The sequence below is a fragment of the Hylobates moloch genome, unplaced genomic scaffold, assembly GCF_009828535.3.
Source record: "Hylobates moloch isolate HMO894 unplaced genomic scaffold, HMol_V3 SCAFFOLD_3, whole genome shotgun sequence".
NCBI lineage: Eukaryota > Metazoa > Chordata > Mammalia > Primates > Hylobatidae > Hylobates > Hylobates moloch.
In genome coordinates this window covers 66,197,763-66,204,520 of record NW_026652278.1, presented here as the reverse complement: position 1 = coordinate 66,204,520, position 6,758 = coordinate 66,197,763, and positions in this window count along the sequence as shown.

The following is a 6,758-nucleotide window of genomic DNA, read 5'->3' as shown; positions in this document are numbered from 1 at the left end:
ATCATAGTAGTGCAAGCCTGTGTTTTTAAAGAGTCTCTCATTTTTAGAGATATACACTGAAATATTTAAATATAAAATGCTATGTGATTTGCTTCAGAATAATCTGAGGGTGGGAAGGAGCAGGCGGCCGAGACCAGCCTGGAAACTGCTCCTGGTGAAGCTGGCTGGTGTGTCTGTGGGGCTCGTTATGCCAGTCTCCCTTCTTTCGTGTGTTTAACAATTTCTGTCTATAAAAGGTTTGTACAAATGTGGAGGGAGAATGGATGAGAAGCTGGTTGATCTCTATTGGTGCCAGGTGACATGGGGGTCCGTGAACACTTCTCTGTACTTGGTGCCTATTTGATAGTTTTCATAAGAAAATTTTTTTGTTTTTTAAAAAGGAAATTCTGTCAATTCTCCCTGCTGCACCAGAATGGAGTTTGTGCGTGTGGCTCTAGGGCCCCCCACGAGCCATGGCCGGTCACCCCAGCCCCTTGCACCCTATGCTCCAGGATCCAGGACATAGCCAGGAACCAGCCACACCCGCGGTCACACCTCCATGCCACCTGCTGTGCACCCTCAGAGTGGCACACTTCACAACCCTGTCAGCCGAGAAGGCAACTTCTTCTCTTGCTTCAGCTTAAGAGTTGCCTCCTCTAGGGAGCTAGTCCTCATTTTCCTCTGGCCTCCCCCTAGGCAGAGCTGCCCACTGCCTCCTTGAAACCCCCACAGTCCCTTCAGCCTGGGACACTGCGGACACAGGCTGCAAGGGGTGGAGCTCGTCTTAGTGCACCCAGGTCCCAGCACGGGGCCTGAAGCTCAGTACCTGTCCACTGAGGATTGAAAGCTCTCGCCTAACTCAGGACTGAACCTTGACTGAGCCCCAAAGAATGGGTCTCGTTTCCTGAGGTGGCCCTGCCCCCTTCTGGTGGACACAAGTGTTGCAGGGAAGGCGGGAAGCAAGTTGGGCCAAGTCCAAGTCTACTTCCTTCATGGAGCAGAGCTGGGAACTGGGCTCCCCAGGGGAACCGACACAGAAACATGCAGAGCCTGTCGCCATGAGCCTCTCCAACCTCTTCAGCGCTCTCAGGTCTTCGCTTAGAGGAGAACGCCACACCCTCGCAGACCAGCTGGCCTTTGCTTGGCCACCTTCTCTGCCCAGGTGCCCATCCGGGTCATCCCCCTGCCTTATCTTGCCTTTGCCTGGCCAGCTCCTAATGAATCTTCAAGCTTACTCTAAGCACTCCCTCCAATGTGAGTGCTTCCCATGTGTAGAGTTGCTGTCGCTCCACTGAAGCCTGGCCTCACGGCCTCTGTTAGAGCACTTGTCACCTGTAGCATTGGTGTGATCATCTTCTTCCCTAGATCAGAAGGTCCCTGAGAGAAGACACTGGTTCTCAGCATGGCAGGGACACACTAAGAACTGAAGTCATGTGTCAAGTCTCCACCACTACTGCCAAAAGCTCCCTCTGCTCTTCTTTGACAGGGAGGCAGTCTGGCCCATCAGAGAGGAAGAGGTGGCAGGTTCTGCCTCCCTAAGGAGGAAACTGGAACTTACCATTTCTAATGTCTAGACCTGTGCTGCCCAATAGGGTAGCCACTAGTGACTTGTGGCCACTAAGAACCTGAAATATGCCCTGTGACTGAGGAATTTATTTTGATATTTTATTTAATTTTAATTCATTTTAATTTACATTTAAACACTGATAAATAATTTGACATGTAAATCTTTTTCAACCATAAATTTTATAAAATCTAAATGCAGATCAAGTGTTTCTGATAAAAATTTAGTGTTCAAATTAAGGTGTGCCATAGGGTAAAATACATAGTGGATTCTGAAGACTTATATGAAAAAAGAGAATGTAACAGCTCAATTTTATATCAATTACATGTTGAAATGATAACATTTTGGATATATTGGGATTAAATAACATGCAGTAAATTAAAAGCAATTTCATATGTTTCTCTTTACTTTTTAAGAATATAGCTATCTGGCTGGGTGCGGTGGCTCATGCCTGTAATCCCAGCACTTTGGGAGGCCAATGTGGGTGGATCATCTGAGGTTGGGAGTTCAGGACCACCCTGACCAACATGGAGAAACCCTGTCTCTACTAAAAATACAAAATTAGCGGGGGGTGGTGGCGCATGCCTGTAATCCAAGCTACTCAGGAGGCCTAGGCAGGAGAATCGCTTGAACCCAGGAGGCGGAGGTTGCAGTGAGCCGAGATTCTGTCATTGAACCTCAGTCTGGGAACAAGAGCGAAACTCCATCTCAAAAAAAAAAAAAAAAGTAGCTATCAGGAAGTGTAAACTCACATGCGGAGCCTGCATTTGTGGCTCCCGTTATATTTCTATTGGCCAGTGCTACAGTGGACCAGGGCCCCACCCTCAGGACTACTGGTTTTTGGGGCTGAACAGCTCTTCCTTGTGAGGGGCTGTCCCATGCACTGTAGGATGTTCAGCAGCTTCCTTGGTTGGCACTCACTAGATGACAGCAGCACTGCCATCCCCAGTTGTGACAACCAAACCTTGCCAACTGTCCCCTGGGGGAAAAAATTCACTACCACCCTGATGGAAAGCCACCACTCTGGGCCCTTCTGATGGGCAATCGTCACAGTCCCCTGTGAGAGATGGGTGGAAAGAGCCGGGGGTGCAGGGAGGGGAGCAGCAGCCCTGGGCAGCTCTGTGGGCCCAGGAAGGGGACCAGAGGTGGCCGGTTTCAAGGTTCACAAGGCACGGGCCTGACCCTGCTGTCCTGATCCACGGGCTCTGGGGCAGATGCCCTGGGAGAACTGCAGAGAGGGCCCCTGAGGAGCAGTCTTGGTTGCCGAGGGATAGGGGCCCTCCCTGGGGGCACCTGCATAGAAGGCTGGCAGCTCAGGGAGCTGCCACCCCTGGGCAGGAGCCTGGGAGATTTTCCCCGAGCAGAAGTACAACAGGACCTGATGGCGGCACCCTGCGCGGCAAAGGCAAGGACAGCAGTGGGGAGAGGCGGCGCGGCTCTGGGTTCCTTGAGAGTGGAAGCCCTCCTTTGGGACCGGGCTAACCCTAGGGTTCATGAACCACTTAGGGAGGTGGGGTAGGAGGCGGGGGAGCCCCCAAGTGTAGATTGTATATCCAGCCCATGGCGGGGCACGGGGGTTCTACCACATTCTAGTTTGAGACGATTTAAGTAACATCATTTGCATCCCAAGGGTGTGAAGCACTTATCCCTGCAACAATCATCGTGATCTCCCCCTCGCCACCTTCCCAGAACCTGACACAGAGCTTGGCAGGTAGAGATCAAAGTATAGTTGAGGAAGGAAAGGAAGGAGGGAGGGAAGGAAGGGAACTTGGCTTTGGTCGTTATGCAACTGGGAGACAGTGCATGAAGCAGACAGGCACCGGAATTGTGAATGTTAGAAGCTTAGAATGGGAAGGGATCTAAAGGCTGTCTTGTCCAAAGCTATGCCCCATACACACGGCAGTCTCTACAGCAGCCCTAACAGGATCTGCGGATTCAATAGTGGCCATCAGGACTGCGGAGCTCCTTGCCCCTTCCCTGGAGGCCTATCCCGTGTGCGACAAGCATGACTTGGTTCAAAGTTTTTCTAATCCATTGACAAATATTAGAACTAAACAGAGAGTTTATCAGCATGACTGAAGACAAGATACCACATCAAAATCCACACTTCTCCTATATACCTGCAAAGGCCAATTAGAAATGTAATGAAGCAATCATCCAGTGCACAGCAGCCAACCCTGACTATAAAACACCTAAGAATAAACTGAACGAGACATGTCCAAGTCCTGCATGAGGAACACAGTAAAACTTTACTGAAGGGCATAGAGAAGGCCTGAATAAATGGGGTAATATATCACACTCCAAGATGGAAAGACCCAATAATATGAAGATGTCAATTCTTCCCAAATTAAATCTATAAATTCAATGCATTCACAATCAGAATCCTAAAGGAATTTTTATGGAACTTGACAAGCTGATTTTCAAGCTCATCTGAAAGAGTAAACAAGCAGGAATAAGCAAGAATATTTTGAAGAAGAAAAATGAGATTGGACTTGATGTACCAGATATCAAAACGAACTATAAAACTAGAGAAATTAAAACAGGATGGAGTTGATGGATCAAAGGAACAGAACAAAGAACCCAGAAACCAAGCTATGGGGATTATGGGAAATTAGTATATTACAAAAGTAGCATTTCCAATCAGTGGCGAAAGGATGGCCTATTCTTTGTATTTAGAAAATAGTATGAGATTATTGTTTATCTATTTGGAAATAAAATAACTGTTACTTTTCTTATTCTTATTCTTATTATATCTCACGTCATTCCCAAAAGTAAATTCCAAAGAGATTAACAAATCTTTTACCAACTTTTTACCAACTGAAAAAGTACTAAGAGGCAATAGAGACACAGCTATTTGTTAATCCTGAGGTGAGAAAGTCCTTCCTAAGCAAAACATAAGTCTAGAAACTGTAAAGGAAAAGTCAGGCAGACTGGGCTATCTAAGAACCAAACATTTCTTTATGTCACTAAGCTAAAAAGTAAATGAGATTCGGAGAAAATATTTACAACATAGATAATCAACAAGGGGTTGTAATTCTACAAACCAATAACAAAAGGACAACCTTGAATTAAGAAAAAAAAAAAAAGCAGGTTAGGATGGGGAGGGAGGAGAGCCGAGTAAGTAAGCACAAAAGAGCAGGTTATCACTCAGTCCTGCTGGGGACCCTCGGAGCGATTGTGTAAACACACCAGAATCCTTCCACCGAGGGATAAGGAAGTGGATACGTATCCACCAACCCCCATCCTACATTGGTCGAGAGTAGGGTATTAACTCCCTGTCACCTGCAGCCTGTCCAGCATGTGGGCAGAGCATGTTCGATGGGCAGGGAGCCTCCCCAGGCAGAGAGGGCAAAGTCTTGCTCTTGAAGGTCACGTTCAGGATGGGGTTGAGAGGATACAGGGGGCACTGCCAGACACTCAACATGAAATGTCTCATTTAATCATTACAACCTCCCACAAGGCTGCTATTGTTATCATCCCCATTTTACAGTTGAGGACACTGATATTGCAAAAGGCTAAGTAACTTGCTCAAGATCCCACAATTAAGCAAGTGGAGGAGCCAGATCTCAGGGCAGACGCTGCCTCCAGAGGCTGTGGTGACCTCCGCCTGTCAACCTGGGGTGGGTACACAGCGGGGTGGCAGAGGGGATTTTTACCTTTCTCTTTATACCAACCATATGGGCCCACCTTTTTTCTTTCTTTCTTTTTTTACTATCAGCACATGCTCCTTCTATGATTTGAAACAAAGCTTTTATAAACCTTTTTAGATCCTTAGCATGGGACCTGGCAAAAGATTATACTACATAAATGTTAGCGTTTCAGGGTTGTCACTGTTGAACAGTATTTCTTGAATACAGTTTACATGGTGCTGAGTAGCTATCTCAGCTCCCTGCAGAAATACACAAACATGAATTTGGGAAACATTTGTTGAGAAGGTATTAAGTGCAGGGCAGATTTCCAGACTCCCCAGGGGATTCAAAGATATGTCATTCTTCACCCTTCAGGAGCAAGGGAAAAAGGAAATGAAGCACTGAGGAAAGAGACCTACAGGGTGGGCAGGAATCGGGCAGGTTCAGCAGTGAAGGCTCCCAGGCAGGAGTGGAATTCCTGGGAAGCAAATAAAGCCTGAGCCTCAGGGGTCCCACCCAGGAGCCAACATGGTCATATGTTTTTGCAAAATTTTCTAAAGAAAGATATTTTCAGTGTAGGCCCAGTGAATAGGTCAGGCCCGGTTTGTTTTTCCACTCCAACTTTCCTCGTGTCACACCCCTCCCGTTGGGTGGTATCAGAGTAGATGCCGGGCGTGTTTACAGATCTGGTGGAGGGCCAGGTGTGTTGAGCATACACTTCATTTGGGTTTAGAGGGATACATTTATGCCATTCTCTGTCACTACCATATCTAAGTAAGTTGTTGCTAGCCATCACGGTTATAGAAGTGCCTTCTAGGAATATACACACTTATAAGATATGTCCCATGGCCTCTGGCAGAGAAAGATGGGTAATGCAGGGAAACAAGGCTCCATATGTACAGAGCTGGCATCAGACCTCTGGAAAATTCCCCCAGTTATCAGGTGTGCAATATTTCTAAGCAGACAGTTTCATTTTCATCAACACCTAGTCAAAATAAATGGTCTCTCTTATTAGGAATATTCTTTTTTTTTTTTTTAAACAGGTTCTCATTCTGTCGCCCAGGCTGGAGTGCAGTGGTGAGATCTTGGCTCACTGCAACATCCAGCTTCTGGGTTCAAGCAGTTCTCCTGGCTCAGTCTCCCAGGTAGTTGGGATTACAGGTACCCACCACCACGCCTGACTAATTTTTGTATTTTTGTTAAAGACAGGGCTTCACCATGTTGGCGAAGCTGGTCTTGACCTCCTGACCTCAAGTAATCTACCTGCCTCAGCCTCCCAAAGTGCTAGATTACAGCATGTGCCTGGTCAAGAAATATTCCTAATAATGTCACATATTCAGGGATAAATACACTATCACTTTTTTTAATTGCACAAAAAGAATGTATCAGAATTTCATCCTTCATTAGGCCCAACCAGCAAGCACATATGTGTGTGCCATCAAGTTTATGTATTCGAACTATCAATAATAAAAATAATCAGTCTTCCTTCTAGCATGATTATCAAAATTTACCATCCTATTCTCTCTTTAGAAGTGCTAATGCCAAATCATCATCTTATGAAGAGGCCATGAAAATGTAGCCAAAAT